This window comes from Mastacembelus armatus, chromosome 6, assembly GCF_900324485.2.
Source record: "Mastacembelus armatus chromosome 6, fMasArm1.2, whole genome shotgun sequence".
NCBI lineage: Eukaryota > Metazoa > Chordata > Actinopteri > Synbranchiformes > Mastacembelidae > Mastacembelus > Mastacembelus armatus.
Genome location: NC_046638.1, coordinates 24,643,799 through 24,656,926, shown reverse-complemented (window position 1 = coordinate 24,656,926; position 13,128 = coordinate 24,643,799).

Genomic DNA, 13,128 nt, shown 5'->3' with positions numbered 1-13,128 from the left:
AACACAAACCTGGAATGTAACTGTGAACATCATGTAAATATAAATGTTATGGTCTATGTTTGACAAGTAAGACACTGTACTAGTGCATGTGAATACTATCAAGGTGTTCTTGTTTTCCTATAGCGATGATATACTAGTCTGATGTTATCACTGTTACTATGTTATTTGCTAATGCAGTACACAATACTATCTATTTCATGGATGTACATAATAATAATAAACATAATTCTGTTAGGACTCTAAATGGTATAACTGATGATTCCAGAATTAGGTATTCATAAAAGATATAAATAAGATCCAACAGGGTCTCACTGTGGACTACAGTGCTCACAGGCCAGAACAAGAACATCAGTGTAAATCTGCATGTCAGACAACCTTGTCTAGTGAGTTTGCAAGCTTCATCTGCTTTTGGAAGTAATAACTGAGTAAGATGAGAAACAGCTGGAGCTAGCATCAAGAAGAGATTTCAGTCTAACAAGACAAGTTGAACACCAGAGATGTGGAGCTTGCAGAAACTGGAGATGGGTGTAAGATCACCATGACAAAGAGGAAAAATAGAGTGCCTCACTGTATCTGTCTTGGACATATGGTGAAAGTAAAGAAAGAAAGTGCTGCTGCTTTCTGGCCTGATGATGATGGTGGTGATGTATTCTGCTCATCTAATAAATGTTTCTTCATAAAATACTGGTTTCATTTAATCTATTTGAATGTGCTGCTATCACAGTGTGTGGTGAGGACAAAAAGGTTGATGAGATTAAATTTTGGAGAACTTTGCTGCGCACATTTTCATATTAATGAACTCATATGACCTATCCTTAACACTGGGATTCATTTAATGCTGTAAGTGCTGCATACTGACATCAAAAACGGACTAATGATCTAATTAACTGATGTCATTAACATAACTGAGCATAATTAAATAATCACAGTGGGTTGGTCACATTTAATTTGTAAAATGCAAAGCAGTGCACTGTGGTGGGCATCAGGCTGCAAAGGAGCTAAGTTGTGTTTAGGACACTGATCTGAATAGCACATGATGTGTTATAACTGACATCGTGCTAATGTATTTGCATATACAGAATAACTTTCTGTGCTCCAACTGAACCTACAAAACAGAAACGAACAAATTGCAATCAGAAATCAGTGTGACACAGCTTAGTTTCACTTGATCCTGCAACAGAATATGAAGTGTTGTGCTACTTCCCTCTGGTGGGTGAAATAAAAATAAGCACATTTCCATGGACACGTAATAAATGTGTTTAATAAAACAATTCCACATTTTCCATGTTTCTGTATGATCAACATTTTGTCTGATATACAGTATCTCACAAAAGTGAGTACACCCTCACATTTGTGTAAATAGTTTATTATATATTTTCATGTGACAACACTGAAGACATGACACTTTGCTACAATGTAAAGTAGTGAGTGTACAGCTTGTATAAAAATATAAATCTGCTGTCCCATCAAAATAACTCAACACACAGCCATTGATGTCTAATCCACTGGCAACAAAAGTGAGTACACCCCTAAGTGAAAATGTCCAAATTGGGCCCAATTAGCCATTTGCCCTCCCTGGTGTCATGTGACTCGTTAGTGTTACAAGGTCTCAGGTGTGAATGTGGAGCAGGTGTGTTAAATTTGGTGTTATTGCTCTCAGTCTCTCATACTGGTCACCGGAAGTTCAACATGGCACCTCAAGGCAAAGAACTCTCAGAGGATCTGAAACATAGAATTGTTGCTCTATATAAAGATGGCCTAGGCTATAAGAAGACTGCCAAAGCCCAGAAACTGAGCTGCAGCATGGTGGCCAAGAGCATTAGGGTTATTAAAATGTGAGGGGTGTACTCACTTCTGTGAGATACTGTATATATACTGTACATCAGTCCTGAAGCTGCAGTTTAAATCACAACTGATTTTTTATCACAAAAGAGCTTCTGTTTTCACATTTGGTCATTTTTGATCTGAGGTCAAAGGTCAATCAGCATGTGTCTCACGGGTGCTTTGACCTTGTCCTGTGTAGTCAGTTGAGCTGCTGCTGTGGGAGCTCCTGAGCTGAAGTCCAAACAGCCTCAGATGCCTCAAAGGAGACATTATTTATAAGTTCTAATGTTGATAGAGTCAGCTGGGAAAACGCACACACATATATACCTGTTTTTAATACATGATGGGGCCCCATGACTGGGACAGTCCTCGTGGGCTCGACCCTTTCTGAATGGCTTAGAAGTGTGATTTTAACTGCTAAATTCTGGTTTAATTTTTTCCACGATAAAAATGACTTAAAAAATGGAAACACTCACCACAAATTTTTGACCTGACTTCTGCTGTCCCATGGGTACCATATCTGACTTTTGGCCCCTGCAGAGGACCAGACATGTTATGTATGTATGTATTCAGGACCACATTTCTCATGAAAAGCATCTACATAACCTATGTTGGATTGAAAGGTTAATAATGCATTGTATTAGCACTGAGTCACCTGATCCAAACTACCAGCATTAATCTTCTGTCCAAAATACAACTGGTTCTATATAGTATTACATTAATGTTGGGCAAAAAAAAATTAAAAAGGTAATAAAAATAATGGTTGACTTCTCTGACCTCTATATTGGATAAGATTCTTAGTTGAGACATGTTTAACATTATTTCCGAAATATAATTTGACTATATAATGTAAATTTAAATTGATTTTTTATTTTGAATATTTATTTGCTGTTGCTTTACTCTTATATTTGTTATTCTTAATTTGGTTGTATGTGTATGCATGTATGTATATTTTAAATGAAATTGTTTCAAAATTGAATACTGGTTTATCAAATGATCCTGCCAGAAGTTGTTTTATTGAAGAATGAAAAAAATTGAGGACTTTTCTACCAATTACAAGTGTATGATGTACAGTATTTCCAATGCATCAGAAAGTGTTTCCAAAATGCAATTTTTTAGAAAAAAAAAAAATCCCCTGATAAAGACCTTTAATTATTTGGATATGGACTTACACATAACTGAAATGTAAAATGAAAAAAATGTCCCATTGCCAGGTTCTGCTGGAGGTTTTGTCTTCCGTTAAAGGGAGTTTTTCCTCTCCAGTGTCGCCAAGTGCTTGCTCATAAGGGAATTGTTGGGTTTTTTGTCTTTGTAAAGTGCCTTGAGACCATTTGTATTGTGATTTGGCGCTGTACAAATAAAATTGAATTGAATTGAAAAAATTGTAAACCACTCCTACTTTAGCCACGTTTCTGACACAAGGCCACAGTATAAACATTTGTATGCAACTGTTTGTAACAAAAATCTGAATTATGTCCACAATCTTTCAGTTTCAATTCAAAACAATTCAATTTTATTTGTGTAGCGCCAAATCACAATACAATTCATCTCAAGGCACTTTACAAAAACTAAAACTAAAAACTAAAAACCCAACAATTCCCTTATGAGCAAGCACTTGGCGACAGTGGAGAGGAAAAACTCCCTTTAACGGAAGAAAAAACCTCCAGCATAACCGGGCTCAGTTTGGGCGGCCATCTGCTTCGACCGGTTGGGGTGAGTGGATAGAGCAGATAGAAACCATCTGTTTAGATCAGGGGTGTCAAACTCATTTTAGGTCAGGGGCCATATGGAGGAAAATCTATTCCCAAGTGCGCCGGACTGGACCAACAAGGCAGCTAGCTCCAGGCCAGTTAAAAGGTATATGCCTACTTGCTCAGCCCCGGTATAAACAGTTTGCCTGCTTAACATAATTGCTATTGCGACACCCAGTGGACACATTTAGAACAGCAGTTTCTGTCATTTCTTTCATTTCTTCTTTCATTTCATTGCAGCTAATTTAAACTTCAAATCATCTCGCGGGCCGGATTAAACCCGTTTGCGGGCCTGATCTGGCCCGAGATGATGTTGGTAAACCTTCGAATGCAATGATTTAGCTGTTTATAATAGGCTATATACACACTAACTTTTGGATAAGGACATAATAAAAGGTGCTGACTGACAGAAACATAGGTGCATGAACACGACAGCAGATAAGACGACTGCAGTAGACACACAGGGACAGAGTGTGCCTGTTTCATCTGCAGCCCATGGATAATTTTATAGCAAAGCAACCTCAAAGTGTCTCCTCAACATCTTTCACAAACACAAATGAACAAAAGTCCCAAGATGAAGAATAATGTAATCCTTTGGTAGAACCCTGTGAATCACTGCCCAACTGGCTGCCTTTTCTTACTGAGGTCCTCTTTGGTTTTGGGAATGCAGGTGAACATCTCCATGAAGAGGGCTTTGTACTCAGGCTGCTGGCCATCTTCCAGAACCACTCTCAGACTGGACAGAGCAGCTGAGCTGGAGAGACGTGGGCAGGTCTGGATACTTGCAAAGGGACTGTTGGATGTCTGAACGGCTTTATGGTGGAGTTCATCTGTTGCTTGGTGGCATCACAGCTCATCATATTTCACCTACACAACACACCCATAGCTTATTGAAATGCATTCCTTCTAACTGCTGTGTACTTCTTAATATTCTACACTGGAGAGCAAATTATAAGACTGAAAAGGATAATTTTTTACTACTACTACTTTTTTTAATACTGTCAGGCAACAGCACCTGATCTGGTCTTTTGACAATGGGGGGAAGGGAGGGGACATAGGACATAAGTCTCAAGTATAATGGAATATTATACAAGCATATGGGTTTATGCTTGTGCTGTATGTTAATAAAAGTTGTATCACAAGGTGTCAGCTGTAACAATGCCGAAACAATTCATCATTTTGAATGTAGTCCATACATGTCAGTCCAAACCTGTTGGCATAGTCAGCACGACACAGGTGCCGCAGCTGTTCCACTTCAGCCTCCAGCCACCCCGTCCCACAATATGAGAGTAACTTGGCTGGGTGATTGCGCAATTTTGATAAAAATATTATTTATATATAATTATATAATTATGTTATTTTCATGTTCACTGAGACCATCGTAACAAGACATGAGACTGTGTCGATATATTAGTATGAAGAGAAGAATATGGACAGTATTAAGTTGCAGGTGCCCTTCCTGACATTTGTTATGAGCCAAAGTTGTTATGAAAATAAACACCTATATATGTATGAGAGGGCTTACTTTATTTCTGGGCATGTGTGTGTGGCTGAGAAGGAAAAAGAGAAGCCTGTCTGTTCCTTACCCTAACCCTGCCTTACTCCAGACAGACATGAAAAAACACCAGTTGTCGCCTTGTTTTGGGATCCTGCTCCTGAGCTCGATGTCACATTGATAAATTTTATTATTAACATGTCAGTGTATAAAACTACAGTAAGTACAGTGTCAGACTTTTATAGGTACACTCATGCATACAAAATTACATCATACAATACACACTTTTTAAAGTCATTACAAAGTCTCAATGAAATGAAGTAAAGGTTTCAGACCTTTTCAGCACAAAGCTCTTTGACAGGATTGCTCTTTGGAAATGCAGCCATTTCTGTAATGCAGAGAGTTAGTGCCCTCCAGTGGCTGATGGCCTCAATCACAGTTCAGTTTCAACATCCCAGTCAGCCTGCTGGAAATTAGCAGCCCCCCCCGTACCCCGGTTGACTTCCAGGCAGGCCATGGATGAATGAACAGGACCAGACCACTACACTGAACCAAAGGACCACTACACTGAACCAAAGGACCAGACCACCACACTACACTTCGATGGAAAAACTGACATATGAGCAGAGATAAAATGACAGATAGTCATTTATCTTACACCAACCCCAGCGGGGTTCTGCTCAAGGCACACATGCACAGATCACTGGTCTGTTCTGGATCACCTAGAGAGACAACACATTGGCTTATCAGCCATTTCAAAAAACATATTTAGTATATTATGAGTGTATTTATTTTGATTATAATGCTAACCACAGAAACAGTTTCCCTGCACTTTATATATTTTGAGAGGACAAACCACCCAGCTTGGAGATGGTAGAGAACTGCATCACCCTAAGAGCCACAGTGGAGCCCAACATAACCCAGTCATCTAAACTCCTCTAAAGAATGACCCATGACAGCATCCAGTCTATTAACCAAGCAAGAAATAACACTCGTGCCACAGCTTGATCCTGCCACCTTACAGAAGAGTATGTGCTGTCACAGAACTATTGCCGTGAGATAATGATGCACTCTTTTCCCTCCAGCTGTCACTCATTAAAGGCCTCTAAATGCATGGCATGGTCTCTGGTGAAAGGTTGTGAGTGGGGGGTATATTGTCAGGAAAACCCAATTTTGAAGGCTGGGGGGAAATTACAACATTGTAGATATGCTTTGGTAGTGTGTTAGTGCTGCGTTGGCATGCAGGGGCACATCCCTTCACCTGGAGTAAGACAGTATTTAGCTGTGGCAGCTGTGCTGCTGGTGGTGAACTGTAGAGTTGGCCGGAACCTCTAGTGCCTCTGCTATGAATGACAGCATGGCTTAAGAGGTTTAGACTGGAGTTATGAGCGATATAAGACTTCAGCTCCTTTACGATGTGTATTTTTATGACAACACGAATGCATAGGGTAATTATAGTGTAACTTACGTGTATGCTATTCATGTTGTAGACCACTTTTTTTTTTTTTAGTACTACACCAATAAATCATAAATATCATATATATATATATATATATATATATATATATATATATATATATATATATATATAGCCAATTTATTTGTATAGTGCCAAATCAAAAGAGACTCATCTCAAGACACAAAAAAAGAAAAAAACTATATATGTATGTATTACAAAATGTAATTTTAAAAAAAAAAATTCAAATTATATGAAAAATATTTTTTATGCTATAAAACAAACATGATTGCAGCATACATACATTATGGCAGCTAAGACTGTGTTATGTGTTGGTGTGGTGCTGGAGAGAAGGAGAGGTAGGACCCAAATGCAGAACACAAAGGACTGAAAGAGAGTAGATTCAGACTGAGAAAGAAGCCTCAAGCTGAGGAAATGGAAGTTCAGGCTGAGGGAAAGAGTAGTCAGGCTGGGAGGAAGGAGACCCAGGCTGAGGTAGAGAGGCGTCAGACTGAGGGGGAAGAAACCGAGGCAACTGGCGTCCCAGATCAAGGAAGAGTCAGAGCTCGGAAAGAGGCAAGTGGCATCCCGGTCCGGGGAAACGGGGAGAGCCGAGGATGTGGACAGCCTACCGACAGGTGCAGCATGTACCGCTGCTGCTTGCCACACGCAGTGAGCGCTATAGTGTAGTCCGGGGAGAACCTCAGGTAAAGCAACACTCTCCCTTAAAGTGAAATTGAAGTGAAAGTGACTACTCTTGTCAAGTATGGTGACCCATACTCAAAATTTCCCTCTGCATTTAACCCACCCGAAGTGCACACACACAGTAGTGAACACACACACACTGTGAACACTGCCCCTCCTGGAAAGCTTCCTCGGCGGTTCTGCTGGGTCCATCTGTGGCGGAAGCATTCTGTTATGTGTTGGTGTGGTGCTGGAGAGAAAAAGGAGAGGTAAGACCCAAATGCAGAACACAAAGGATTTATTCCTCCTGGGATCACCTGGGCAAAAGGAAAAAATACAGAAAGCAGAACCGAATGAAACTGGAAAACTAAGAAGCACTTACAAAACCTGCGTACGTACATGCACAAACTAGCGATAGCAATAACACTCCTGTGCGATTTTTTTGTCAGGTGGTCTATCACATTTTTCCCTCCAGACATCGGATGGTTTCAGTTGTTTTGGAACAGTTCAGATCAGATCAAATGTTTTTCTTCCTTCACTTTTCACACCTGACTCATTGAGTGCGCTGGCAAACACCAATTAAAACTTCACCATGGTGGTCCTAACATCCAAAGTCTGTTTGTAATCTCACTGAATTGTTTTTTTCTGTGGCAGTGATCTATATACAGTGTCATGCAATCGTCTAGGCAGTCCTGTATTAGCACATCTGAGTCTCAGTGAATCTAAATATTAATGTTAGTGCTTATCCATGACATCATGGTCAGACACTGTAGATAGTGAATGTATTAGTATTATTGTATGAGTAAAACTACAAAAGATTAGGCTCAGACTAGATGATGGCTAATTATCTTTTAACTTTTAAATGAAAGTCTACAAGATATCAGACTAAAGTAATGAGAGACAATAATGAAAATAAAGGCACAAAAGAGTTGAAAGGAGCTGATGAGATAGGATCAGACAACGGATGAGTGAGCGAGTGTGAAGTTCCAGAATAGAACTCCAGAATTTTATTCTGGAGGGATAAACAGGATGTTGATGAACTGCATTCATGAAAATTGACTCATTACGGTAATGCTTTACACCTGAGAGTTTTCACGGGTTAAATAGCGGACCCTGGGCAGCAACAAGCTGCCAGGTTGTCTGTCGCTTTCAACAGGAGACCACGGCCATCACCCCGCATCTTTTCACCTCAGCAGAAGAAGAGGATTTCACCAGAAGGGAGAAAAGGAGCAAAGGAGAGACTAGGAGAACTACCGAATCGAATCTCTGCACCAGGAAGAGCCGCGAGGACGCCAATCCGCCGCTAGCTAAGGAGGATCAGGTGCATCACCCGCAGCCCGCTAAAGATTGACTAATTACTTCCTTTTTGTTTCTTCTATTCCTACTCCCAGTACGGACAGCGCCGCTATCAGGGACATCGGAGGAGGTTTTCCGTCTGGCGTTGCTCTGCGGGCGTTAACAGGACTGTCCTGCTTCCCATGAAGGTCGCCATACAGATACCGAACCCGACCCTCATAGAGACCAACTTCAGCACGACCTTGTGGACTTCACCCTGTCTTCTACACTTCGATCAACCAGAGACATAATCTTTATTGGCATAAATAAAACTGTTTTGTTTTGACTCTGGGTGTTCTATGTGGAGGAAAGCTCTGACCCAACACCACGACTCACGAGCAATCATGACAGCGAGGCCTCAGGCTTGACCTTAGAGGATCCCGAGATGGGTCAAAGGCCTGTGCAGCAAAGGCCAGAGGTCAGTTTATCCAGAGAACATGTCGAGGGAGCCTCTTGTATCTGATTGTTGCCCGACGGCTTCCTTCTACACGTGTGATGCTGAAAAGCAAGAGTTTGCTGCAGTTCTTGAAACGTCCAGGTTTGGTTCTCTGTATACTTTTGCCCTGCTTATTGAATATTAGCATAATAAAAAATTATTAAGGATAAATAAATGAATAAAAATTAGTGACTCCTCATTTGGAGGTGATCGAGCTCAACTAAAATTTATTTGAAAGACCCGATTCTGTGCTTTGTATGGCAATACATCCATTCATCCATTATCTATACCTTCTTCTTTTCCTTTTGGCTGTTCCCTTCAGGGGTCGCCACAGCGAATCATCTTCCTCCATTTAAACCTCTGTATCCTCCTCACCCACACCAACTATCCTCATGTCCTCCTTCACTACATCCAAGAACCTCCTCTTTGGTCTTCCTCTAGGCCTCCTTCCTGGCTGCTCCAACCTCAGCAGCCTTTTACCACTGTCCCTCCTCTGAACATGTCCAAACCATCTCAATCTGGCTTCCCTGGCTTTTTCTCCAAAACATCTAACATGAGCTATCCCTCTGATGTAATCATTCCTGATCCTATCCATCCTCATCACTCCCAGAGAGAACCTCAACATCTTCAGCTCTGCTACCTCCAGCTCTGCCTATCCACCTTTCCTTTCATTCTTGCTGACACTCTTTTGTCACACATCACACCCTGACACTTTCCTCCACCCATTCCAACCTGCTTGCACATGTCTCTTCACTTCTTTTGCACACTCTCCGTTGCTCTGGACTGTTGAGCCTAGGTACTTAAAATCCTCCACCTTCTTCACCTCTACTCCCTGTAACCTCACCATTCTACTTGCGTCCCTCTCATTTACACACATGTACTCTGTTTTACTGTGGATAACCTTCATTCCTCCCTTTTCCAGAGCAAACCTCCACCTGTCTATATTTTCCTCCACGTGCTCTCTGCTGTCACTACAGATGACAATGTCATCTGCAAACATCATGGTCCATGGAGATTCCTGTCTAACCTCATCTGTCAGCCTGTCCATCACCACAGCAAACAAGAAGGGGCTCAAAGCCGATCCTTGGTGCAGTCCCACCTCCACCTTCAACTCCTCTGTCACCCCTACAGCACACCTCACCACCACTCTCATACATGTCCTGCACCACTCGAACATACTTCTCTGCCACTCCAGACTTCCTCTTACAAAACCACAGCTCCTCTCTCAGCACCTGTCATACGCATTTTCCAAATGTACAAAGACACAATGCAGCTCCTTCTGGCCTTCTCTGTACTTCTCCATCAGCATTCTCAATGCAAATATTGTATCTGTGGTGCTCTTTCTTGGCATGAAACCATACTGCTGCTCACAAATGCTCACTTCTGACCTCAGCCTTCTGACATTTTCCTTATTCATCAACTCTTCAAAGTATTCCTTCCATCTTTCCATCACACTTGTGGCACCTGTCAACACATTTCCATCCCTGTCCTTAATCACCCTAACCTGCTGCACATCCTTCCCATCTCTATCTCTCTGCCTCACCAACCTGTACAAATCCACCTTTCCCTCCTTAGTGTCCAACGTATCATACAAATCCTCATACGCCCTTTGTTTGGCCTTTGCCACCTCTACCTTCACCTTACACTGCATCTCCCTGTTCTCTTCTATCTTCTCAGTGTCCCACTTCTTCTTAGCTAACCTTTTCCTCTTAACACACTCCTGAACTTCCTCATTCCACCACCAAGTCTCCTTATCTGCTTTCCTCTTTCCAGATGACACACCAAGTACCCTCCTACCTGTCTCCCTGATCACTTTAGCTGTAGCTGTCCAGTCATCTGGAAGAACATCCTGATCTCCCAGAGCCTGTTTCAGCTCCTCCCTGAAAGTCACACAACATTCTTCCTTTTTCAACTTCCACCACTTGGTCCTCTTCTCTGCCCTTGTCCTCTTCATCTTCCTAACCACCAGAGTCATCCTACACCACCATCCTATGCTGTCTGGCTACACTCTCCCCAGCCACTACTTTGCAGTCAGTGATCTCTTTCAGGTTGGAACATCTGCACAAGATGTAATCAACTTCTGTGCTCCTGTCTCCACTCTTATATGTCACCCTATGCTCCTCTCTTTTCTGGAAAAATGTGTTCACTACAGCCATTTCTATCCTTTTTGGGAAGTTTACCACCATCTGTCCTTCTGCATTCCTGTCCTGCATATCAAACTTACTCATCACTTCCGTGTCACCTCTGTTTCCCTCACCAACATGTCAGGTGAAGTCTGCCCCAATCACCACTCTCTCACCACTAGGGATACCCTGGATCACCTCATCCATCTCCCTCCAGAATTTCTCCTTCTCTTCTAAGTCACATCCTACCTGTGGGGCATAACCACTGACAACATTCAACATCATACCTTCAACTTCTAGCTTCAGACTCATCACCCTATCTGACACTCGCTTCACCTCCAGAACATTCCTAGCAAAATTCTCCTTCAGGATAATTCCTACTCCATTCCTCTTTCCATTCACACCATGATAAAACAGCTTGAACCCTGCTCCTAATCTATAGGCCTTGCTACCTTTCCACCTGGTCTCCTGAACACACAAGATATCCACCTTTCTTCTCTCCATCATATCAGCCAACTTGACAAAGTCCCTACATTCAAAGTCCCTACTCTAAGTCCTACACTCCTGCTCTTCCTCTTCTCTCTTTGCCTACAAACATGCCTTCCTCTTCTCCTTCTTCGACCAACAGTAGTCCAATTTCCACTGGCACCCTATAGGTCAACAGCACCAGTGGTGGTCATTGTTAACCCGACCAAGCCCGTATGGAAGTCATGTTTTTTGATTTGGCTTAGATTTTACGTCGGATGCCCTTCCTGACACAACCCTCTGCATTTACCCGGACTTGGTACCAACACATGAAGACACTGGATTGTGCCTCCCTGTGGTTGCATTCCCCCTGTGGTTGCATTCATCCATTATCTATACCTGCTTATTCCTAACCAGGGTCACAGGGATCTGCTGGAGCCTATCCCAGCTCACTTTGGGCAAAAGGCAGGGGTACACCCTGGACAGGTCACCAGTCCATCACAGGGCCATATAGAGACAAACAACCTCACACACTCACACTCACTCTTTGGTCAATTTAGAGTCACCAATCAACCTGACATACATGTTTTTGGACTGTGGGAGGAAACCAGAATACCTGGAGAAAACCCACGCAAGCACAGGGAGAACATGCAAACTCCACACAGAAAGGCCCCTGCTGGGTTTCAAAACATGAACCTTCTAGTTGTGAGGCAACACTGCACTGTGCTGCCCCTATGGCAGTACAACTATTTGCAAATCTTTCTACATAGGTAACCGCATTTTTAATTTACCACAAAGCATTTGGAAATATGCACACTTGTGTAACCCTTCCTAACATCCTAATGTAGGATTATAAATCATAAAGATTGCAGTCCACCATCAAAATAAATCTTTTTTACCTCAGATCAGCCCTTGCACTGCTTGGTATCAAATAACACATGCACATTCATATTTGAATTATTTTGTTTGTTTTGTCTGTCTTCAAGCAAACAAAGTTCATGACAACAATAAAACCTCAACAAAACTAACAGGAGATGAATATAGCCCAAAGTTTAGTAAAACACAAACACGTCCCGTCACACAGGTTGTTAAAATGTAGGTGGCACATTACAGACATAAACACAAGTTTTTCCATGGTCTTGGTCATTCACGATCACACACATATTATTCTCACAGTGTTTTGATTTATTGAAACATGATGTAAAAGAATTTAGCAGTGAAGGTGTTTTTTTAAAAATTGCTGATGTTAGTTCATGTGTTTTCCTGTCAAAATTCAACCTTTAACTAACTTTTCCTGTGGGTAATACGGGAAAATACATCTGTTTTGTGCTTATCCAATTAGTGGTTGACATTTTCTAAGCTAGTTGTGCAAGACTGTGCTGATGAGTATTCACTGATGCCACAGATTATGGTCTATGACTCAAAACAAGCTTGTTTTGTTTTAGGAAAAGTGATCCTCAGTTGACATGAAGTGTTTGAAAACCCCAGTGTTTACACCCAGGTGTCTTCACAGAGTCCGAGTGGATCTTGCCATGATTTTAGTGGCCTAGTAAGTCCAG